The 24,750-nt window shown below is 46.2% G+C and overlaps 1 protein-coding gene across 2 annotated transcripts in view; it reads right to left on the bottom strand.

Moving 5' to 3' along the window:
- The window catches only part of LOC125439157 (cadherin-6), a 59,997-nt gene extending 55,794 nt beyond the window's left edge, over positions 1-4,203 (bottom strand). For both annotated transcript variants that reach the window (XM_048508082.1, XM_048508084.1), the window contains exon 1: positions 4,081-4,203. The gene's annotated coding sequence lies outside the window, so the exon portion shown is untranslated. The remainder of the gene's footprint in view (positions 1-4,080) is intronic.
- Positions 4,204-24,750: the final 20,547 nt, after the last annotated feature.

Here is a 24,750-nt window from a genome sequence, read left to right as displayed (position 1 = left end):
CAGGAAGCTACACATTCAATTATTTACCCAAAAAAGAGGAATTCGGATGAGGATGTGGGACTGAGGGAATGTCATAATGGGGGGGATTGCTTTCGCTTTTGCAGGTGCAGTATTATCACTTCTGTGGCTGAGAAGAGACTCCAGGCCGAACAATGCCAACTGTCTACTTCTCATATGGGGGTGGGGATCTTATACTCATATTATCAAGAGTTTGGTGCAGTTTTTTGCCAGAACTCTCTTTCTATGTTCCTGACATGTCGTCAATAAAAACCTTGAACCAATCAAGTGATTTATTGTCTGAATGGGGAATCTGACAGGGGAAGAGGAAAGATATAACCCTCTCCCCCTACTCTGTTTGCTTAATGGAAATCAAGGACCCCGAAATGCCATTAATCTTGGCACGAAAATATACTTTTCCTATGTTGTGGCCTCAGTTGAATCTCCCGTCACCTCCGCCACTTTCAAAGATTACAAAATATATTGAGGGATTCATTAGTTTTCTGTAGAATTACCGCAGTCTAAGCCCATTCACGGATCACCGAGCGGTTCAACTGTATTCCTGATACCTGCCTTCCAGGCCGATGATTTGTATTGTTTGAGCTGCATTCTTCATTGGATGGCATTTGATGTTCCATCACTACAACTGCTGTGGCAGAGCTATTTAAGTATTGCCAAGTTGCTGTGCACCATTTGTTAACTCTGTAACTCAGTCTCATAACACTACTTGAGGTATTGGCATCGTATCTGTGAAAGGCACTGTAGAAAAAACCCCTAGCCCTCTGCCACAGCTGCTGTATCGCAGAACTTTTAAAACCAGCCTATTCACCCTGCTGCCAATTATGAAACTGAAATGAAAACAGGGTTGTTTCATGGCACACTGTCATATTCCCTTGCACGTGTGTGTCTGTGTTTTTTAAAAATCTGCTTCGTCGTTCAATCACTTTTTAAATTTTGACAGTTGAAATAAAAAAAACAGTGAAACCAGCTTCATCGAACCTTCATTTAAAAAACAGCACGAAATCTTAAATTGAACGGAAGTTCATTAAGAATGTAGCAAGGACGCTCTCTTTAAAAAATAAAACCCAGAAACTGTATTGGAATAGGTTTTTAAAAAGTGATTTGGATGCGGATATGTCAGTGGTGGCGAAACTTTTGAGTCCGAGTGCCCAAACTGCAACCCAAAATCCACTTATTTATCAAAAAGTGCCAACACAGCAATTTAACCTGAATACTGAGGTTTTAATTTAGAAAAAATGGTTGGCTCCGAGGAGTAAGCTTGGTGGTAGTTGTTGGCTTTGCTTTGAAGCAACCATGCAACTCTTCGAACGGATGAATCACAACCCTAGGAGGGTTTATTCAGAAGCAAGCCCCATTGCCAGCAACCGAGCTTACCCCCAGGTAAAGGATTGCGCTTTAGTTCTTTGCATGAAAATCAGTGGGGTTTAACAGCGCTTAACAGGGTTACCTACACTGCTTCCCCAAAACTAGGTCTTAGGTTTAATTCTAATAATTGAGCCCAGCGGCCCAGGCCAGCATAGATGTGTGTGTGTGTGTGTGTGGGGGGGTGATTTTCCACCCCCTCCCACATGATGAACTCTGTGAGCGAGTGCCCATAGAGAGGGCTCTGAGTGCCACCTCTGGCACCCGTGCCATAGGTTCGCCATCACCGGTATATATGCTAGTTCCAAAGGTTACATCACACTTTAGGCACAAAAGTCCAGATGAAGCCTTACCTTAAAAAAGGTAAGGGCTATACTGCTTCAAACGTATTTTGCTCTTAACAGGAATATATTTTTATTGATTACATTTTTATCTGACCCTTCTTCTCAGCAGCACAGGGCAGTGTGTCTAAATTTGGCTTTCTGTGTCCTCTCAACAGCCCTTTGTGGTATGGTTATGATGAGACAGTAAGGCCCTTTATGCATGGGCCATCTATCTCGCATCTGATTGCTTCGAAATGGGGTTTCTCTGTGACTTTTTGTTCAATCTAAGGCCCTTTCCCCACTTACCTTAAGCCCCACGCTACTCTCCTCAAGTAGTGCGGGGTCCTGGGGCACTCCCCACTACAGGGGCGGTGACAGCGCAGCCGCCCCGACGCTGCCGCTCTCATGCCCCCTCAGCGTGCGGCATCCCTGGCGCTCCTCAAAACGATGCCTTTTGATGACCCCGCGCAGAGCGTTCCAGAGATGCCGCGCGCTGAGAGCAGCACTGCAGGCACTCACAAAAGGGAAAGAGCGACAGCAGTGTTGCTGGGGACTCCAGAGGAAGGGATGGAGGGAACACGGAGGGAAATGGAGAGCGGGAAGGGCAGGCAGTCAAGAGTAAACCCTGCCTCAGTTGTCCCTGGAAATGGTGGCTGGTAACATAATGTGATGGGGGGAGGGGCAGGAAAACCGGAGGAAATGCTAACACACATTACTCTCATTCATGTCCCCTCTGAACAGAGGGTGGAAAAGTCTCACTGAAAGCGGTTTCTGAAACTGTGGTCTTTCTCTGAGCTGAGGTGAGGGTTGAAGAAGGGGAAGAGTGTGAGTCAGCAAGAACCAAACCCAAAGAGAACGCAAAGGAAACCACGTCTGCACAAACCACCGATGCCTGACTGGCCCAATATGGGCTTCCTGGCTGAGGAGCTGACCCCATGCCTCTCAACTCCTTGCTCACCATTTTAATGGCTACACTGCTTCTAAGGCCCCTTCCGCACACGCAAAATAATGCGTTTTCAAACCACTTTCACAACTGCTTGCAAGTGGATTTTGCCATTCCGCACAGCTTCAAAGAGCACTGAAAGCAGTTTGAAAGTGCATTATTCTGCATGTGCGGAATGAGCCCAAGATGGAACTCTCTTATAGTAAGCTTCCTGCAAGTTTACTCACAGGGGGGAAGGCCAGCTCTAGTTCAAAAGTGAAAAAAGACATGTGATTAAGCACGTTCTACCTTATTCTTTTTTCACTCACCAAAGCCAAAGAACCAAACTGGGCCTTGCTTTCTGAACACATCCCTGAATGTTCCCAAAATGAGTTCAAAGCCACTGATACAACAGTTTTCATCAAAGCTACATTTTGCTGATTAAGCAATTAAGATGCAAACGATGCATCATTTTTAGAGGTATTATTCCTTGGTTTCCTTGGAGCCTGGTGTATGTATGCTTACTTTAAATGGTAATTGAGGCCAAAACAGAGTTATAACCAGTGCTGGGATCCAAAAATTTTAGTAACAGGTTCCCATGGTGGGTGGGATTTAAACTGTGGCGTAGTGCCAATGGGGCTGGGCGGGGCACGACAGGCCAGGCATTCCTGGGGCGGGCCTTCCTGGGCAGGGCTGTGGCAAGGACGCAGCTGCTGTGCCAGTCCTTGGGCGGGAAACGAATGCACGCAGGCGCAGTCTGCCACGCACACCGGTGCACCTCCTGCTAGACTGCTTCAAGTTCTGCGCGCTACTGCTGAGAGGAGGGGCGTAACGAAGGCAAAAATCACGTGGCAAAATCACCAATTAGTAACCCCCTCTCAGCACACACAAATAATTAGTAACCTACTCTCGGGAACCTGTGAGAACCTGCTGGATCCCACCTCTGGTTATAAACATACATATGTTGTACATATAACAGGGCATAAAAAGTCTAACCCCCCCCCCCCAAAGCTTAAAACACATATCAGTAGCAATAAATAAAACATTTCATCAGAAATCCCAGTTTAAAATTATCTACAAAAAAGTAATAGAAGCATTCGTTTTTGTCACCCTGTTATACTGTTACAAATTCTAATTGTGGCCACAACATTTTCAGCAGTAATATTTGAGGCTTGAGCAGGGGTGGAGCAAGGGGGTCTCTGCCCAGGGCACGCGTGCCCTGTGCCCCTGCCACGGTCCCGTCCGCCCACGCCACGGTGCGCGCCTCGGGCGTTGCACCCCACCCGGCCCTGTTGGCCCTACGCCTCTGGGCTTGAGAGCTTCTTTTCCTCAGAGCCCTCACTGAGCCAGATGGGATCTCCTTGAAGAATTTGCCTGCTATGTCCTCTCTTGACGTAATACGTTATTTTAAATTATGGGGGTTGCCAGAAAAATGACAGATTGCGGTCTTCTGACCTGTCTCAGACTCGACAGAAAAGTACGGCTGCCCCTGCAGAATGCTGTAGACGACTCTAGCACTGTTCCCGTACGTGGGGTCATCGGCGTCGGTCGCTGTGACTTGCACGACAAATGTACCTGCAATCATAAGAGACAGAGAGATAGATGCCTTTCTGCCAGCGGACGCCATCATTTAAAACTGTCATCCTTGACTCTAGCTGCCTTCAAGTCCTTGGCTCATGCAGTTTCAAACGGCAGTGCTGTTTTAGGGGAGGGGAGATGAGATGTGTGTGTGTGTGTGTGTGTGTGTGTGTGTATGGAGATTCTCAACAAACTTAAGGCCTACTCTTAGACATAAAATTGTTTCTCATGAGGTCATTTTACATGTCTCATAAGTAAAGGGACGGGTGCTCCAGACCATGTTGTTTTGCAGAGATCAAGCGGTTGGATCCAACTAGCTTTTCCAATGGGGAAAAGTGGAGGAGAGGGTCTCCTCTGATCACCCATAAAGCTATGCAGCAGATCATGGGACCTGCATGGACCAAATCCATGTGGGAATGGGGATGTAGTGAGATGGGGAATTAGTAGAAAATGTGGGGAAAATCTGCCCAGATCCAGCCCATAGTCTGAAACATGGGACCCTCTTTAGAGGACACCTCTAAGTTTCCACTTGCTTGCTACCCAAACTGAGGAAATGGTTTCAGTGGAAAAAATATAGCAAAAAGGGGAAATTTAAGAGGCAACGTATCCTACTGTATTTTTGTACATGCAATACACTCCCTGCAAATATATGTTTCCTGTTCACTGTTTTTTTCTCCCTGCCCAGTGAAGAGAGCATGATTCCAGGCTACGCCAGCATGAAGCTACTCTGGACACTATTCACCCTACATTCAAGTCACAGGGAGCCCTTACATTTGGTAACACAGCACATGAGGAATGTAATGTTTATACATTCCTTGCCATGTGCGTAGCTTCTTGCTCGTGTATCATTGCCCAATAGTATTGAATGTTGCTGGTGGTGGCACATCTGGTGGGCTCAAATGTGGTGGAAGAGCATTTAAGTGTTATCTGTGCAGAATCAAGGGCCATTTCCGCACGGCCATGCTGGGGGTTGGGTCGGCGAACATGACGCCGACCCAACCCCCCTGGGACCATTCGCATGAACGGTCCCGGTAACGAAAGGGCCCCCCCCCAATACTGAGTGCACCGGTATATGGAGTTTCCACCGGAAGCTAACAAAGAGCATCTTGCGGGAGAGGGGAAGTTACCTGGTGACAGGTGAAAGAACACAGAGCACGCTAGTCATGTTGCCAAGTCAATTCTGCTGTCCTCTTATATCAGTGATGGCGAACCTTTTCGAGACCGAGTGCCCAAATTGCAACCCCAAACCTACTTATTTATTGCAAAGTGCCCACACAGCAATTTAACCTGAACACTGAGGTTTTAGTATAGAAAAAACGGTTGGCTCCGAGATGTGCATTACTCAGGAGTAAGCTTGGTGGTCGTCAGTGGCTTTGCTTTGAAGCAACCGTGCAACTCTTCCAATGGGTGAATCACGACCCTAGGAGGGTTTACTCAGAAGCAAGCCCCATTGCCAGCAACCGAGCTTACTCCCTGGTAAAGGATCACACTTTAGTTCTTCGCATGAAAATCAGTGAGGTTTAACAGCGCTTAACAGGGTCACCTACACTGCTTCCCCAAAACTACATCTTAGGTTTAATGCAGCCCAGGCCAGCCTAGATGTGTGTGTGGGGGGCGGGGGGGACTCTGTTTGTGTGTGCCACAGAGTGGGCTCTGAGTGCCACCTGTGGCACCCATGCCATAGGTTTGCCACCACTGCCTTATATCAACTTAGCCTTTCCGAACATTTCAACAGTAGTTATTATCACTGTTTTCATGCCCACTGACTACAGTTCATACTCAATACTGGGGCGTTTTGCATACTGTAGAAGCAGGCGGGTAAATTGCCCCTTTGCTGGTTGATGCTAAATTCTGACATTCCGAACAAATTTGGAAACTAGCTTTATAAGAAAAGTTGAGGGAGTGAACCCATACGAACATGCTGTATCAGCATTTGGCAATATAGGTTCTCTTTGTTTCAAAAAAGATTATTCACCTTTGAGTGAAGAAGAAACGCCCAAATTGTAATGAAAATTCATGTACCAGTGAATCTACAATGTTGCCACAATGTCAAACTGCTCACATTAAATAAGTTGGTATTATGCCCTGATGTCACGTTTATTATCTCACATCCTTCTCTGGTACCAGTAACAAAAGATAAAGGCTACTGGACGAGCTTTGCCCTTTCATATGTGTTTAAAATAAGCTGGTAGTTTTGTATATCAGCATCACCCATCGAACATTCTTTAAACAAAATGGTTTGGAAGTGAATTCTTTTGAAGCTGGTGGGTTTTTGTTTAGAAGGAGGAGGAGGAGGAGGAGGAGGAGGAGTTTGGATTTATATCCCACCTTTCTCTTCTGTAAGAAGAAGAAGAGTTTGGATTTATATCCCTCCTTTCTCTCCTGTAGGAGACTCAAACACCTACCTCACAGGGTGTTTGTTGTGAGGGGGGAAGGGCAAGGAGATTGTAAGCCCCTTTGAGTCTCCTGCAGGAGAGAAAGGGGGGATATAAATCCAAACTCCTACTCTTCTTCTTCTTCTTCTTCTTCTTCTTCTTCTTCTTTCTTCTTCTTCAGGGCTGACAATCTCCTTTCCCTTCCCCCCCTCACAACAACCACCTTGTGAGGTGGGTGGGGCTGAGAGAGCTCTGGAAAGCTGTGACTAGCCCAAGGTCACCCAGCTGGCATGTGTGGGAGTGCGCAGGCTAATCTGAATTCCCCAGATAAGCCTCCACAGCTCAAGCGGCAGAGCTGGGAATCAAACCCGGTTCCTCCAGATCAGTGTGCACCTGCTCTTAGCCACTACGCCACTGCTGCTTGTAAGGAGACTCAAGGTGGGTCACAAGCTCCTTTCCCTTCCTCTCCTGGCAACCGTATCTAGTCAACTCAGTCAAGTTCTCTCATACTACTCAAAGAAGAAGTTACTACTTTATGTTTTCTGTATGGCAGCTCATGGTTAAAACGTCCAGAATTCTTGCGGGGTGGGGCGTATGTGTGTGAGACATGAATTGGCATCAGGTGGTCCACAGTGAGAGATGAACTGGGTGTGCTTGTAATTGGTTTTCTCGTGGCTCCAGTTTATGCATTCAGCGCCGTGAAGTTCCCATCTTCCCATCCAAGCTGTGGCACTCCTCTTGAAGGCAGAGAAGCTCTTTGGAATGGCATGGGATGTGGTTTGTGATACACAGTGGTGGGATCCAAAAAATTTAGTAACCGGTTCCCATGGTGGTGAGATTCAAACTGTGGCATGGCGCCAATGGGGCTGGGCGGGGTGCGACGGGGGCGTGGCCAGGCATTCTGGGGGCAGGGCATTCCTGGGCGGGGCTGTGAGAACCTGCTGGATCCCATTTCTGGTGATACACCAAAAGTTTCCTCTTCCAGTAGCAATTCTGAATCTTTCCTGAGCTATACCATAGAATTCTCCATCCCCCTTCAGGAACAGTCCTGGGTTTGGTAGATTTTAAAAAAGAAGAGTTGTATCTTGACACCCTGCTTTTCTCTACTATAAGGAGTCTCAACACAGCTGACAATCACCTTCCCTTCCTCTCCCCACAACAGGCCTTCTGTGAGGAAGGTGGGTCTGAGAGAGTTCTGAAAGAACTGTGACTGGCCTAAGGTCATGCAGCAGGCTTCATGTGGTGGAGTGGGGAATCAAACGCAGTTCTCCAGCTTAGAGTCTGCTGTTTAAGTGGAGGAGTGGAGAATTGAACCCAGTTCTCCAGGTTAGGCCCTTTCCGCACATGCAAAATAATGCATTTTCAAACCACTTTCACAACTGTTTGCAAGTGGATTTTGCCATTCTGCACAGCTTCAAAGAGCACTGAAAGCAGTTTAAAAGTGCATTATTCTGTATGTGTGGAATGAGCCCTAGAGTCTGCTGCTCTTAACCATTACACTATGCTGGCTCTCTGTTCTATTTACTCAGTCAAACTGCTAGTAAATTCCTTTCATTCTTGAGAAATAAAATTTTTTCACCAAAACACTGTCTGGTCACTGTGTAAGGGTCAAGAATTTCTGTGTCCCTATGAGCCAAATTAAATATTTGCAAATCTGTATGATTCAGTCCATTTCCCAGTTTCACCATACAGATTGTGAATGAGAAATCCCTACTCTGAATATGAAAATGTTTTCATAAGGCTTTGGAATTTAAATACTTTAGGCCAATTCTTGGTTAGTTAGATTTTGCAGGCTTTCAAAATGATTCTCATGAGCTGACAGCTACTGTATATTATCAGGAATTACCACTGCATGTCAGAAGTTCTTACCTATTAAACACCACAGATTATTATAAAACTCTGTCAGATAAGCAATCCCATTCCTCTGCAGTACAACATCGCTGGAAAATGCTGGGAACATTCTTAGTTCCCTATGGGGGATTCCGCATAGATCAAATATAATGGGTTTGGGGTATGAAAAACATGTTATGGGCAGTGGTGGGATCCAAAAATTTTAGTAACGGGTTCCCATGGTGGTGGGATTCAAACTGTGGCGTAGCACCAATGGGGCTGGGCAGGGCATGAGGGGGGCGTGGCCAGACATTCCGGGGGCAGGGCATTCCTGGGCGGCACTGTGGCAAGGATGCAGCCACTGCGGCGGTCCTTGGGTGGGAAAGGAATGCACGCAGGCGCAGGCTGCCACGCACGCCGGTGCACCTCCTGCTAGACTGCTTCAAGTTCTGCGCGCTACTGCTGAGAGGAGGGGCGTCACTAAGGCAAAAATCACGTGGCAAAATCACCAATTAGTAACCCCCTCTCGGCACACACAAATAATTAGTAACCTACTCTCGGGAACCGGTGAGAACCTGCTGGACCCCACCTCTGGTTACGTGGGAGAAGTTCCTACAGAACTTGCCCCCAAATGCTTCAAACTTGTTATACTAGGCTGAACCCAGGTTAAATGAAAGTCATTAAATTAGTGACATTTTCCCTTTAACCCAGGTTTCAGACACTTCCTTCTTGCTTGTGCGAACTATGGCACACAGGAAACACTCTATTCTCTCCCCCCCCCCCCCTTCCCTTATATGTAACCGTGTTGACTTTAGGGGAAAAGTTTGTCAAAGCAGACATGTTTTGCGAAATGGATCACTAGCATTTTCATGACTCCCGTGAGGACTGTTCTTGGAGTTGTTTTTCATTTGTTTTACATTGTTTTGCATTTGTTCACATTGTTTTATCTGCCTTTAGGGTCTGGTTTTTCTGCATTAGAGTCCTTTGAACAGTGGCATTACTTTGCGGCTCAATACTGTATGTAACTTCTATTCAAACGATTGTTGCATTTGCTATAATTAAGGTGTAGTAATTTTGTGTCTGCACGGACTTTGGTGTGTTGTTTATGATAGCAGTTAAGAGTGGCAGACCCTAACCTGGAGAACTGGGTTCAATTCCACCTTCCTCCACATGAAACATCCTTATTTGCATCATTTCTGTTTGTTCTATTTTGTGGGGAAAGCAATCTTTGAAGCATTGAGTATAACAGGAATAGGCTTGAAGCATTAGTTCATCACAGAACTAAAAGAGGGGGGAAATCACGTAATGGCAGCCATGAATTGTTTTGAGGGTGCGATTGTAGACATATGATGTTGTAAAAGGGGTGATTATTTTAAAAAAATTTAGGTCAGTTGTGCGGAAAGGACCCGAAACACACCTCCAGCTAGGAATTAAATAATTAAATGGTCTTATATAGGAAAGCTAACTAGATAGCCATTCTGAGCCCCAAGGGGGAGAGCGCAGAGGTGGGATCCAGCAGGTTCTCACAGGTTCCCGCGAGTAGGTTACTAATTATTTGCGTGTGCCGAGAGGGGGTTACTAATTGGTGATTTTGCCACGTGATTTTTGCCTTAGTTACGCCCCTCCTCTCAGCAGTAGCGCGCAGAACTAGAAGCAGTCTAGCAGGAGGTGCACCGGCATGTGTGGCAGCCTGCGCCTGCGTGCATTCGTTTCCTGCCCAAGGACCGGTGCAGCAGCTGCGTCCTTGCCACAGCCCCGCCCCTGGAATGCCCGACCTCACCCCCATCGTGTCCCGCCCATCCCCATTGGCGCTACGCCACAGTTTGAATCCCACCACCATGGGAACCTGTTACTAAAATTTTTGGATCCCACCACTGGGAGAGGGGCATATAAGTTTGATGATAATGATAAAATAAAAAATAATAATTCTTAGACTGGTTGTGGTGGGTTTTCCAGGCTGTGTTGTCGTAGCCTTGTGGATCTTGTTCCTAACGTTTTGCCTGCATCTCTGGCTGGCATCTTCAGAGGTGTATCACAGAGTGAAGTCTATTACACACTGTGTCCAGAGAGAAGGGAATGTTTAGTGGGGTATATATTGTCCATGTCCCAGGGTGGGGAACCAATCAGTAAGTGTTTGGGTGGAACTTGTTCTGCAAAGATGCGGTTGATAGTATTGTATTGCGAGTGGGGTTTATCAGTCCAGGGAACGATTCACATTTTCATGTCCTGCTGCAGCAGCAGTATTGGTGAATGCAAATCCTGTGTTTGGGTGGAGTCCATTGTTCGTGAACTTAGCATGTTCTTGGGGTTTGCTTTTGGTGTTTTTAAGTACTGGTAGCCAAGCTTTGTTAATTCCCAGAGTCTCTTCTTTCCCGTTGAAGTTGTCTTGGTGTTTGTGAATTTCAATGGTTTCCCTGTGCAGTCCAGAAGTTGTCCAGAATTTCAGTCTTTTCAAATAAAATGTTATGTCCAGTTTTGTTTAAGACGTGTTCTGCAACTTCAGATTTTTCAGGATGGTTAAGGCGACAGTGTTTTTTGTGCTCTAATAATACTTAGAGTTTCTTAAGTTCATGCGTATATCTGAATCAGGGCTAACCAGAGTCATCCAAATTGATGACCGTTGAGTACACATGGGGAGGGGCCATGTATCTTTGGCCAGGTATCTGCTCTGCATGTGGAATGTCCCAAATTCAATCCCCAGGATCTCACATTCACTGCATTCTACTTCTAGCATATCATACATGATTTATGGATTAATTTTGCCCTCCGCCACACTGCATGCCATTCCCTCCAATTATAGCAGTATTGTGCTTCTTTTTTTTTCCCATGAAAGCCTCATTAATGTGAAAAAGAGTTTAATACGCTTATTCTTAGTGCCTCGGCTTGAAGGATACTTTCTGCACGTCACAATCAAAAAGTGCCCTTTGCATTTCTTTCGGTTAAAAATGAATTAATTCAACATAGATGACAAGAAAAAGAGGTTGCTGTTTGTCGTCTCTTATCGTGCATTATTGTTGAAAGAATAGTCTTATTACATTATTTCCCCCCCTTCATTTTGTCTGAAGGATCTCAGTTGTGGGGTTTTTTTTTCCTTTGATGACAAATTAATTTCATAACACAACGCTGAGGAGGTTTTTTTTTCCTATACTGCCACTAAAATCACTTCTCATAAAAGAGAAACGTACCTTGTGAAATATATTGCTAAGAATGAAGACAGACGGAATTATTAAAAGAGGACCCATTTTTGAGTTCTCCATATGAGGTGTGAGGTTGACTTCCTCTTAATTTCTCATACAGAGTGACAGCCGTGGCAGAAAATTTAATGCTGGTTCAACTGTAAATGTGTTTCCCCACCCCCGTACTTCCAGCAAATGAGGAAGTGCCATGGCTGAGTGGTGGAGCCAGAGGCGTAGCTGGGCAAAGCTGCACCCGGGACAGCCTCTGCGTTTTCCGCAACCCCCCCCCATGGCCCCCGCGTTGGCCCTGCATCACCACTTATCTTATCCTGTATGATGGTGAGTGGGGGTTTCCACTCCTCCCTCTGCCCTACGGAGGAGGCAGCCTCCTCCTCCGTAGGGCAGAGGGGGGTTCCCGCTTGGCGCCGTCACCAAGCAAGGCACCCTTTCCATCCCCCCCTCTGCCCTACGGAGGAGGCAGCCACCTCCTCCGTGGTGCAGAGGGGGTTCCCTGTTCGGCGCCCCCAGATCCCATGGCGTGAGAGCTGGTGGCATCAAGCAGGGCGCCAGTTCCTTTCTCCCTCTGCCCTACGGAGCCTGCTCCCTGGGGCAGAGGGGTTTCCCTGCCCATGCGTGGGGGGCATTTTTGTGCCCCCCCCACGTGACCTGGCAGGGGCGCGCCCGGGACAAGCCGCCCCGGATATCCCCAATGGCATTTTGCCACTGGCTGGAGCCTGTGTTTTGGATTCATAAGGTCCCAGGTTTGATCCCCAGCTCTTTCCGTTGGGTTTAGGTAGCAGCTGATGTGAAAGAGCTCCAGTTGAGATACTGGAGAGCTGCTGCCAGTCAGAGTAGACGATACTGACCTTGGTAGGCCAATAGTTTGACTCAGGATGAAACATTGTCGTGTGTTTACATGCGCCTTTAACATGGGACAAAAATGGCCACTAACCAGAGTGACTGCAGCGATTCCGAGGCAGTAAACATTTGTGTCGCCGTGCTAGGAGGCAACCGCAGATAAAGTCCTTTGCTTCTGTGCATGTGGTCTTAAATAACCATGGAAAATCCTAGAGTTAAAAACAGCAACATTTTTGACAAAATAAGCAGAATTATCCACAGTACAAATATTGTAAACTTTTTTTAAAAAAAAACCCTGTAAAATTATTTTTAAAAATCAAACTAGTATTTTTAAGTAAGTGGCATCAGGAGTAAAAATAAATGGAAATGTCGTTATTCCTCCCACTCATGATAGATATTGCGCTGACTTTATGCAAAGGGCACTTGCATCATTCAAGAACAGAGAGCCTCGTAGGATTTTTATTTTTATGGGGGCAATTATGTCTCTTTTTTTGTAATATTTTCTGTTACAATGCATGCTAAGTAAAACACATGGTAAACTGTCATTTCTTTTCCATTTCAGAGATCGACAGAGACCTAAACCAAGGGCGTTAAGGAAGGAAAGACAGAGGTATGAGAGTGACTTCAGTACAGAAAAAGACCTCGTATTAAGGTGAAGAACAAAACCATTGCTTCAACCTTGCTTTGTACAGTCAGGATGAGAACTTACCATTGCTTCTGGCTTCTCTTCTGGGTTGGTCATCCCCACCAAAGCTCCTCCGCTCCATTATCCGAAAGGACTTATGGCTTTCCAGAAAATCCAAAGGTGTTGGATCTATCTAGAAACAACGGGAAAGTGCTCAGTCGTTCCAAAAGAAGTTGGATGTGGAACCAGTTCTTCCTCTTAGAGGAGTACACAGGAACTGACTATCAGTATGTTGGCAAGGTAGGATGCCCCTCCGTTACTTCTGGTTCTCGAGTCCCCTGCTATGCGTAAGTCAAATAGTACGGTCATTCTTTACCAAGGCTGTCTCTTATCAGGGTGTTGTGCTAAATCACCCCTTATGTCCCACATAGGCCACTGCGCTCGGCAGTGGCAGAATTGCTGGCGACCCCTAGCCCCGCGACGATGCGGCTGGCCTCGACCCGGGCCAGGGCCTTTACGGCTCTGGCCCCAGCCTGGTGGAATACCTTACCCCCATCAGTCCGGGCCCTGCGGGATCTTGGTGAGTTCCGCAGGGCCTGTAAGACAGAATTATTCCACCGGGCCTTTGGAGAGGCTGGCCGCTGTTCTACTGCCCCCCACTGAAACTCTGCCGAATTTCCATCTTTGTCATCTCGGTTGGGCCTGCTGTGACTCCATCTGGGCCCACCTGTTCCCTCCCTTTCTTCTTTCCTCTTTTCCCTTGTTTTTAGCCTTAGGAACGAGAGCCTGTTTGAACACTGTTTTTATCACGGGTTGAATGGCTTGGATTGTTTAATTATATGTAATTGCTGCGGGGTTTTAATGTTTACGTTATGTTGTTGAGTTGCTGTTAATAACAGCCATGTTGTTGAGCCGCCTCGAGGCCCTTGAGGGAGAGAAGTGATTTCTCATCTAAAATCTAAAATATAAATAAATAAATAAATAAATAAATAAATAAATAAATAAATAAATAAATAAATAAATAAATAAATAAATAAATAGCTCCTTCCAGTGAGACAATTACAGAGTGAAATTCAGCAGCTGCACTAACAACAGGAGGGAGCGGGGAATAGTCTGATTTACATAACAACAGTAAAATCTGCAATTAGATCTGTTCTTGGCCTTTAAAGTAGGGAGGTCATCCGGTGCCATGAAGGAATTCTTTGGTGATGTGGAGGCAAAAAAAAATTAACATCTACCCCTTGATGTCAATAGAGAGACACTGATTTGCATCCGTTCAGGCTCTGCTTCTGTGACAATGTTGTATCTAATATGCTGTTTGGTGATCTTATGCTTTAATAGTGAGACATTTCTATTTTTCTTTCTTTGCTTTTTTGATGCCAGGAGTCAGCAAAATGTATTTCAAGTTGTAAATGTTAATAATTAAATTGCAGAATTTCTTGCAAATCTAGTACGTGCTTGGTTAAGGTGACCAGATTTTTACCTTTTTAAAGTGGGGCGCGCGCACGCGCAACTGCAGGAGCACACTACCTTTTGGGATGCTCCCTGGTTTCCCACCCTGTAACAGGGTGCCCCAGGGAAACCAGAGAGCGCCCCAGAAGGCAGTACGGCAGCGCAGGAGGCTGCCACACTGCCTTCTGGGGCTCTCCCCTGTTTGTCAAAAAACGGACCGGAAAAATTATACAAGACACACGTATGCTGCTAAAGTGGCATTCAATGTATTACCCTCTTATATTTCTAATCATACATAAAATACAAGTGCAACAATGCTTATTTGTATTTCTATTCCAAGTGGACCTCCTTGGAAGGAGGCGAAGAAGGGGATTTTCTCCGCAGCGATGCTGAAACGAAGGATTCACTCTCAGTTTGAGTACTGCACACTCAAAACAGTCCAACGTATTAGTCCTGCTCTTCATATATTTGTATCCAAAACCATAGTCATAGGATATTATCCTGACATTTACAAAGTTCTTATTCTTCAAGAGTATGTTGTTATTCTGGATACGTGGCTGAAATCTTACGTGAGCTCCTGCTGGAGTCCATTTAAAGGAGCCTTGTTGCAATGCGGAGAAAAATTCAGCAAGCAAAAAGTTCAGCAAGCAGAAGCTAGTTGCGTAACTAAAGCTTTTCGATGCCTTCTTCAGTGCTCCGTATTTGCCATTATCCTTGTCATTCCAAATCTTGATGAAAACCTTTAGAAAAGTCTGGTGTTGGCTCTGTGGCTTTGGTGCCATGAGTGACTAACTTAAGTTTGCGGTAGCAGGCAGGGTGTGTATCTTGTATAGGCTCACTGAGCCTGGTGAGAGTTGGTCTTTGGACACGGAGCAGACTCACGTTAGGATCAGGATCCATGTGAAGTCCCCCCCCCCAACATGGGTTTTATACCATGGTTAGCCCACGTTTATTGGTCCGTGCAGAAGAGGCCATAGAGTGAATGTGAATATCTCATTGATTTATGTGAATATCTCATTTGTGAGGTATTTGTATGTGAATATCTCATTGATTTAATCCAGTTGTAATTCTGAGAGATCTCCAGCCACCACCTGGAGACTGGCAGCCACTGTCAGGCCTGCACTGACCCAACCAAGGTTAATTTGAGTTGAGGCACAGCATGAAAGCAGTTCTAAGCTCTGAACCTTCTCAGGTTTTTCTGTGGGGTGTCTCCCAGGAAAGTTTGTTTCTTTCTTTCTCAAGGTGTCTCTGAATCCTACTCAGGTCTGTTCAGAGACGCTTATTACATGGAAAGTATTCTTCACATGGTTCTTCAAGGTACCTCTGCATTTGTAACACATTTATTTCAGTGTGTAGCTAAATCGTCCCCAGCACAAGTTTTAATTCCATAAACCATTAGGAGAACCTTCCAGCTAAAGGTTGGATGAATGAGATAGCTGACTGAACTGGAAGGACACAGTTTAAAAAAAAAGTGACAGGCCATGAAATTAATTTTAATGTCCCTTTTCTGAGTGTGAATGGCACGTTACTTTGCAAAGTACGAAGAGGACACATGGTAGATAAATGTCATTGATTCCACAGCCTTGAGCACCTCACAACTGGCCTTCGGTGCCTTTGAAGGTGTCAGAGTTTCTCACATCCTTGTAGATGAGCAATTAGCCACAGGGTGTGAAAGACAAATGTGTGTTTTACTGGATATGGGTGAAGTGTTAGGAAGACGATGCAGTATGTGAATATCTCATTGATTTAATCCAGTTTAGCTAATCTGATTATGAGCCAAGCAAGAATGTGGTTTAGAACTGACTTTGCTTATACCGACCCATCATTCATCCAGGGCCCCTTTTGCACATGCAAAATAATGCGTTTTCAAACCACTTTCACAACTGTTTGCAAGTGGATTTTGCTATTCCGCACAGCTTCAAAGAGCACTGAAAGCAGTTTGAAAGTGCATTATTCTGCATGTGCGGAATGAGCCCAGGTGATTGAAAAGTAGTCTTAAAAGCAATTGCATTTGCATAGTGTAAACATCTTTTTAAAAATTTGAGATTTCCTCCATATAACACCAGGAACTTTTTCTCTCTCTTCTGCAAAAGACGCAAAGGTGTGTGATATGGCAGCAGTAAAGCAACACTGAGAAAGGGTTTAATTGGGGAAGCCTGATGAGCAGCAGTGGCGTAGGAGGTTAAGAGCTCGTGTATCTAATCTGGAGGAACCGGGTTTGATTCCCAGCTCTGCCGCCTGAGCTGTGGAAGCTTATCTGGGGAATTCAGATTAGCCTGTACACTCCCACACATGCCAGCTGGGTGACCTTGGGTTAGTCACAGCTTCTCGGAGCTCTCTCAGCCCCACCTACCTCACAGGGTGTTTGTTGTGAGGGGGGAAGGGCAAGGAGATTGTCAGCCCCTTTGAGTCTCCTGCAGGAGAGAAAGGGGGGATATAAATCCAAACTCTTCTTCTTCTCTTCATCCCTGTGAGATAAGTTAGGCTTCAAGAGAGTGACTGGTCCAAGGTCCTCCAGTAAACTTCTTGGTAGAGTGGAATTTGAACCCAGGTCTCATTGGTCCTTGTCCAGCACTAAACTATCAGATTTCTGGTTTGTTACCTCATTCCAGGCATGGTTGCAAGTGTGTGATAAAACTTTTGCCTCACCCTGCAACCTACAGCATACAACCTATAGCTCAGTGTAGTTGGTCATCAATACATCTGTTTCTCAAGTGTGATCCCCATCTGCGGATACCTAAAGCCACAGATTGGGGGCACACTTACACAAAACAGATTTTTCTGCAATCTTGAGGGACCTTCTCAAGGTTGCAGAAAAAATCTTAAAATATATCTGAATAGTTGGGAGCGGGGGATTCTCCCCAAAGTAAAATAACTTTCTCTGTGTTAGTGCTGAGAATGCTGCTCCTATAGTAGTTGGAAGAGTCCAGAAGCCATGCTGGTGTAGAGAGATGGTGGAATTGGGAGTCCCCCCCCCACACACACACACAAATCTCATGGCCCCATGCTTGTTTTCATATAATTATTGAATGTATTGGTCCAGGGGTTCCCAAACTTTTTAAAAAGGGGGGCAGTTCACTGTCCCTCAGACTGTTGGAGGGCCGGACTAAAAAAAACTATGAACAAATTCCTATGCACAAATGATTGTAAAATGTTTGATTTCACCTTTCAGCCTTTCTGTCATGGTCTATTTTTAGAACAGTGACCAAAGTATGTCAAGTACAGGTGGGCTCCAAATATTGTTGGGGAGGCTGTGGAATACCTTCCCCTGTAAAAAAAAAAAGCAGAACTTTCCCAATGAAGCATTCCAGGTATCTTCCTGGGTTCTTTCCTCCCTAGCAGCCAGCGAGCGATTTGCCAGCCTGGCTGATGCCAATGGGAGTGAGGTGGAACAGAAAGCCTGAGAGCAACACATGGAGTAGCCGAGAGGGAAGGGCGGAGCAGGCGTTGCCACATGTAAGGTTTCCAACTCTGGGTCAGAAAATGCATGGAGATTTGGGGGTGCCATCATGTAACTGCAATCAACGGCCGTTGGGGCCAGTTCCTCCTCTCCCTCGAGCCCCCACTGCACATGAATGGAGCCATCACTGCCATGCCTGGCGGGCCGGATAAATGCCTTCAGGGGAGCACATTTGGCCCCCGGGCCATAGTTTGGGGACCCCTGTATTGGTCAAATAGATTCTTACAGAGCCCCTGCTTAGGATTTTTTGTAAGGATTGGCACCTGTCTTATCCCTGAAGGAGAGAAGAGCCACTCAGCTGATCCCACAAGAGTCCTGCTCTAACATCCGCTCTCCTGTCATAAGAGGGAATGTTCAGAAGAAGAAATGTTGGTGGGAAGACCGGAGAAGAAAGTTCAGGTCAGCCTCAGGAAGAGAAAGGAGAATAGCTGTCTAGCTCAGCAAAAGAACAGACTGTTTGAAGGGACGCTTTGCCTGCTATTGCAGGAGAGTGATTTAACTCTCTTTCTGGGTGAGAATAGAGTACCCAGTTGTTAGGTCTGTCTATGCTAGTGAGCAGACCTTGTGCCATTTTGTCTGACTCTTGGGAAAGGGCGTGCCAACGTGGGTGGCATCCTGTGCGTATACAAGAGGATCTAACCCAGTAGCTCGTCAGCAAAAACACGTCTTGTGGCAGCACCAAAGAAAATTTAAGCGACACTCTGAAGCCATAACTAGCTCAAATTTATGTGCCTCACCCAGGTTTCTCCTCCTTCTGGAGACTTGTGCTGCTGATCTGCTCTTTGAAACACACCAATAAATCTTCATTTTTTTAAAAAAAAATGTACTCTTCCTGCCTCAGTGATCTCTGTGTTCTACTTGTACCCCACAAAATGTAGCTCATGGCACCAAACCCATTCCTACACACTTGCTATCATAAGAACACCTGGGTATTGAGGGGGAAGCATATAGTTTGAAACAAACCTGGTTCCCCAAAATCACGGAAGGTTGCGTGAGTCCCTGCGGTTGTTGGAAGAGAGCAGTTACAATAGTAACTGCTCAGGAGGTGATTTTCACTTCTAGACAAAACGTTTTGGAAATGCTGGCCCAGATACTCACTGTGCTGGCTGGGCAGAGCTGATGTGCTGCCACAGCAACACACAGTACTGAGGAGGCTGAGGGCTGGGCTGCTGGCAGTTTGACAAAGAATAAAGTCCAAGACTACCAAGTCCATGGGAGAATCCAAAGAGAAGTCAATCATGCTAGGAGTCAATTGCCAGGGATACTTGCAGCAACCAGGAGAATCCAGGAAACCTGTCTGTTGTCAGTCAGGTCTGGATACAGCAGAGGTGTGCAGACAAGGTCAGGTAGAATCCACTTTGCAAACACAATTGCAGTTCCTGCCCAAGGCTTTTTATTCCTAAGAGCCACTTTCCTGGGGCTGCTCCTGCAAAGGCTCTCGGTAATGCCTAGCCTGTAGTCTTGCTGAGCAGCATCTCTAAGGTCAGTCTCATTCTTGGTCTGCACCTCAGACTTGCATCTGGAGACTCACAGCTGCTAGCATTGTCTTTAGGCCTGCTGATTAGTTCTGAGCCAGAAGCCTGTGTGGGTTTAGGCTTTACTAGTTCATCTGGCATCTCTCTGCAAGCCTCCATTAACCCTTTCTCATGTGAGCAGCAGGGGCTTCTTCAGAGGAGCTGTCGGTTGCAGTGGGGGGCGGGGGGCAGATATTCACACTGGATATTTGGAAATTACCATTTTGCTGTATTGATTGAGCCATAGTCAGGCATCAACCACAGACCTCCACATACTATTTACCAGTTTGAAAAATTTTTGAGCTGATGTTATTGAGCAGCAGTGGCGTAGGAGGTTAAGAGCGCGTGTATCTAACCTGAAGGAACCGGGTTTCATTCCCAGCTCTGCCGCCTGAGCTATGGAGGCTTATCTGGGGAATTCAGATTAGCCTGTACACTCCCACACATGCCAGCTGGGTGACCTTGGGCTAGTCACAGCTTCTCAGAGCTCTCTCAGCCCCACCTACCTCACAGGGTGTTTGTTGTGAGGGGGGAAGGGCAAGGAGATTGTAAGCCCCTTTGAATCTCCTACAGAAGAGAAAGGGGGGATATAAATCCAAATTCTTCTCTTCTTCTTCTATCTTCAGAGTCAATCCCCAGAATGACTGGTGAACATGGAATAACCTCTTACCTCCCAAATGTCTTCTGTTTTGATTCAAAGCACAATATTTCACAATGGTTATTTCAGAAAAAATACTTGGAAAAGTTTTTAAAATATCGGTATTTTCCCATGTCATGGTACACCATATATCCTGAACACATGGATGGCGGGGATCCATATTGTCTATCAGGTTGACATGACAGATAGAAGGTAGCATAATGCTGAATCAAAACTCTTATTTATTAGTACCCAGTTCATTATCACACACTATCAATGAGACTTATCTGCTTTCAATTCTCACTATGAGAGTTAAATTACTGCATCTCTTTGACTGAGTATTGAATTTTTCTGTGTCTTGTCGTTAATTGGGTTGGGCCACCAAAATTTAATTACTTCATTAAACAACTCAAATATTCCTGAAGTGTTTGTTCAGTGTGGATGCTTCCAGAACAGGACCTGCACAAACCATCCCAGAGTGCCTTATGCCTAACACAGACTTAAGCCGCTTCCGCACGGCCACGCTGGGGTGTGTGTCCGCGTATACGATGCCAACACACATCCCCGGGACCGTTCGCACGAACGGTCCTGGTAAAGACAGGGAAGACAGCACAGTGCTGCGGCGTCGCCCGATCAACTTACCTTCCCTGTGACCTTCCGGTGAGTTGCCAAGGCCAGGGGACACGCCCCCCCTGCCCTGCGTGACTGCTCCGGAGTCGCAGGGCAGGTTTGGCATGTTCCCAGGCTTCGGCGACATGCCGGAAGGTTGCAGGGAAGGTAAGTCGATCAGAAAAGGGGGGATGGTGCCTTCCAGCCGCTGCCGTTCGCACAGCAGTGGCTGAAAGCTGCTGTTTCCAGAAAACCTAGGTCAGGGAGCGAGGTTTGGAAACAGCGACTTCGTGCCGCTGGGGGGGAGCAAGGGCGGCGCGGCTGCGATGCAGCAGCGCCCCCTGTGCGAACAGCTCCCTAGGGACGGTGTTTTTGTCATCCCTAGTGCGCTGTAAAAGGCCCGTGCGGAAAGGGCCTTACTGTATTTTTATTTACTTTATTTGTGTACCACATTTCTCCCCCAAAGCGGCTTATATCATTCTCTCCTCCACCATGTTATCCACACAAAAAACCTGTAAGCGACTGAAAGTGTGGCTGCTCAAGGTCATCAATGAACCTCCATAGCAGAGAGGGGATTCAAATCTGGTCCTACATTGGAACCGCTACTACTTCTTTAGAAAAAGGGAACAAAATAATTCAGGAATAGTTAAAAGGTGAAGGTACTCCACTGTGCAAATATCGAGTCATTGTCGGCCCATGGGGTGACATCATATCACGATGTTTACTAGACAGACTTTGTTTACCGATTGCCTTCCCCAGTCATCTACACTTTGTCGCCAGCAAGCTGGATCTCATTTTATCCACCTCAGAAGGATGGAAGGCTGAGTCAACTTTGAGCTGGCTACTTGAAACTGACTTCTGTTGGGATCGAACTGAGGTCAGGGGCAGAGCTTTGACTGCAATACTGCAGCTGACCACTCTGTACCACGGGGCTCAGTTCTGGCATATCGTCCCAAAATTCTACTGAATGTGTAGGAAATGTTGCATTTGTTTATTTACATTATAGCCTGCCTTTCTTGCTGAACATCAAGACAGATTAACCACATCAGAGGTGGGATCCAGCAGGTTCTCACAGGTTCCCGAGAGTAGGTTACTAATTATTTGTGTGTGCCGAGAGGGGGTTACTAATTGGTGAGTTTGCCACGTGATTTTTGCCTTAGTTACGCCCCTCCTCTCAGCAGTAGCGCGCAGAACTTGAAGCAGTCTAGCAGGAGGTGGCAGCCTGCGCCTGCGTGCATTCGTTTCGCGCCCAAGGACCAGCACAGTGGCTGCGTCCTTGCCACAGCCCCACCCAGGAATGCTTTGCCCCAGAATGCCCGGCCATGCCCCCGTCGTGCCCCGCCCAGCCCCATTGGTGCTACGCCACAGTTTGAATCCCACCACCATGGGAACCTGTTACTAAAATTTTTGGATCCCACCACTGAACCACATGATACAAGGTACAACAACAGGTATAGCAACAGGTATAGCAACAAGAAATTAAAATATGGCATTCTTAATCAAATATGCACAGAGATAGCAATTAAATAATGAACAAGATACTAATAAATACAAGACAGTATACTTACAAGGACTTTATAGACCCCTGCCAGAAACTTTGCCACTGCTGTGGTGGTTTTAGGGACATGAACGTTCAATATGTACTGAATGATAGGCAGATTCCGCATGGGCCAAAAACAGCAGAGTGAAAACTGTGTAAAATGGTTTAAAACAGTGTGAAAGGGTTTACACCATTTTCACACCGCTGTTTTTGGCCAATGCGGAATCCGCCATAGACTCCTTGTTTACAGATCCTTTAAACTGGAGTAGGGGGGAAGAAATTCTCTCCAGGGACCCTCAAGGATGTGACAATCTAAAACTATATGATTAATTGAATCAGGCACATTCAATCCACAAGGGCAGAGTCTTTCCCGAAAAGGGAACTCAATAATATCTCCCCAACAATATGCTTGAGAGAAATACATTTAGTCTGGCCAACATGGAGGCCCTTTGTTCAGTGGTGGGATCCAAAAAATTTAGTAACAGGTTCCCATGGTGGTGGGATTCAAACTGTGGCGTAGCGCCAATGGGGCGGGGCGGGGCACGACGGGGGCGTGGCCAGGCATTCCTGGGCAGGGCATTCCTGGGCGGGGCTGTGGCAAGGACGCAGCCGCTGCGCCGGTCCTTGGGTGGGAAACGAATGCACGCAGGCGCAGGCTGCCACGCTAGACTGCTTCAAGTTCTGCGCGCTACTGCTGAGAGGAGGGGCGTAACTAAGGCAAAAATCACGTGGCAAAATCACCAATTAGTAACCCCCTCTCGGCACTCACAAATAATTAGGAACCTACTCTCGGGAACCTGTGAGAACCTGCTGGATCCCACCTCTGCCTTTGTTGAAGGAGGATGTCAAGATCATAAAAGTAATGAGCCAGCTTCCCAAACTGATTTTGTATACCTAATTTAGCGGATGAGCACAAGTATCGCTACATGGGAAAAAAGTTTATGGAGTTCGTGATCTGAAAGCCTCTGTTTAATAACATGAAAAATGTATGACTCATCAGATAGCAAAAGAGAGTCTCGATCTAACCCAATTTGGTGAAGCTTTAATATAATTGCAGAAGACCAAGCAGCATTATAAGGGTCACTTTTTAAGTTAGATATTAGATATCAAGTTAGATATTGAAGATATTCTCGACTCAGCTTTAAAGTGTATCTTTAGCCATTGCTTGAAAGTTATCAACTGTGCCTTGGTATCTCCGTGTTAACGTTAAATGCCTCTATCTATAAGAAGATAATGTATAATATTAGTGGCAAGGTTTTGGCATTGAAAGTTCCAGCAGCAGCCTGGACATATTGATTACCTCTAAGAAAAGTAGAATTGCCTAATTTGGGCGGAGGAGCATCTAGCCCAGGGGTCTGCAACCTGCAGCTCTCCAGATGTTCATGGACTACAAATCCCATCAGCCCCTGCCAGCATGGCTAATTGGGGATTGTAGTCCGTGAACATCTGGAGAGCCGCAGCTTGCAGACCCCTGATCTAGCCAAATGCATCGCTCTCCTATCATGCAATGACCAGTTAAGATTGTAATGTTAGGAAATGCCCAGATATTTAAAACACTTAACTGGTTCAATTTCCATGCTGCCAATATGCCACTTCTGAGGTTGCCAGATCTTTTATTTTGAATAATTAATTAGGGGTAGGTTCAGAGGTGGGATCCAGCAGGTTCTCACAGGTTCCTGAGAGTAGGTTACTAATTATTTGTGTGTGCCGAGAGGGGGTTACTAATTGGTGATTTTGCCACGTGATTTTTGCCTTAGTTACGCCCCTCCTCTCAGCAGTAGCGCGCAGAACTTGAAGCAGTCTAGCAGGAGGTGCACCGGCGTGCGTGGCAACCTGCGCCTGCGTGCATTCGTTTCCTGCCCAAGGACCGGTGCAGCGGCTGCGTCCTTGCCACAGCCCCGCCCAGGAATGCCCCGCCCAGGAATGCCTGGCCACGCCCCCATCGTGCCCCACCCAGCCCTATTGGCGCTACGCCACAGTTTGAATCCCACCACCATGGGAACCTGTTACTAATTTTTTTGGATCCCCCCACTGGGTAGTTTACACTGACATTATTGATAGAAAGGTTTTTAATATCTTTCTTGTACAAGAAAGAATGGTGGCATTGTCAGCATAAAGCAACGAAGGCACCGCTGGGAATCGTAATTTAGGTGGTCCACCATCTATAAAAGCTAAATCATTCAGCCAGATCATTCAGAAAAAGGTTTGAAAAAGTGTGGTGCAAGAACACAACTTTGTTTGACTCCCTTAGTGATTGAAATTTTGGACATCAGATAGCAGTCTACTGAATATTTAACTTGGCCTGTAGTAGCAACGTGAACTTTTCGTAATAAGAATTACAAATGGGGGTCAATTCGTAGGGTCTCCAGTCTGTCCCATAACTGGGAATGATTTCAAACGCACTTTGCCGATCGATAAAGGCCACATAGAGTTTATTCCTTCCAGTTTTCAAATATTTATTCACTAAGAAG

This window comes from Sphaerodactylus townsendi, linkage group LG09 (genome assembly GCF_021028975.2).
Source record: "Sphaerodactylus townsendi isolate TG3544 linkage group LG09, MPM_Stown_v2.3, whole genome shotgun sequence".
Classification (NCBI taxonomy): domain Eukaryota; kingdom Metazoa; phylum Chordata; class Lepidosauria; order Squamata; family Sphaerodactylidae; genus Sphaerodactylus; species Sphaerodactylus townsendi.
The sequence above is the reverse complement of the archived record's forward strand: the minus strand, read 5'-3'. Positions and strand labels throughout refer to the sequence as shown.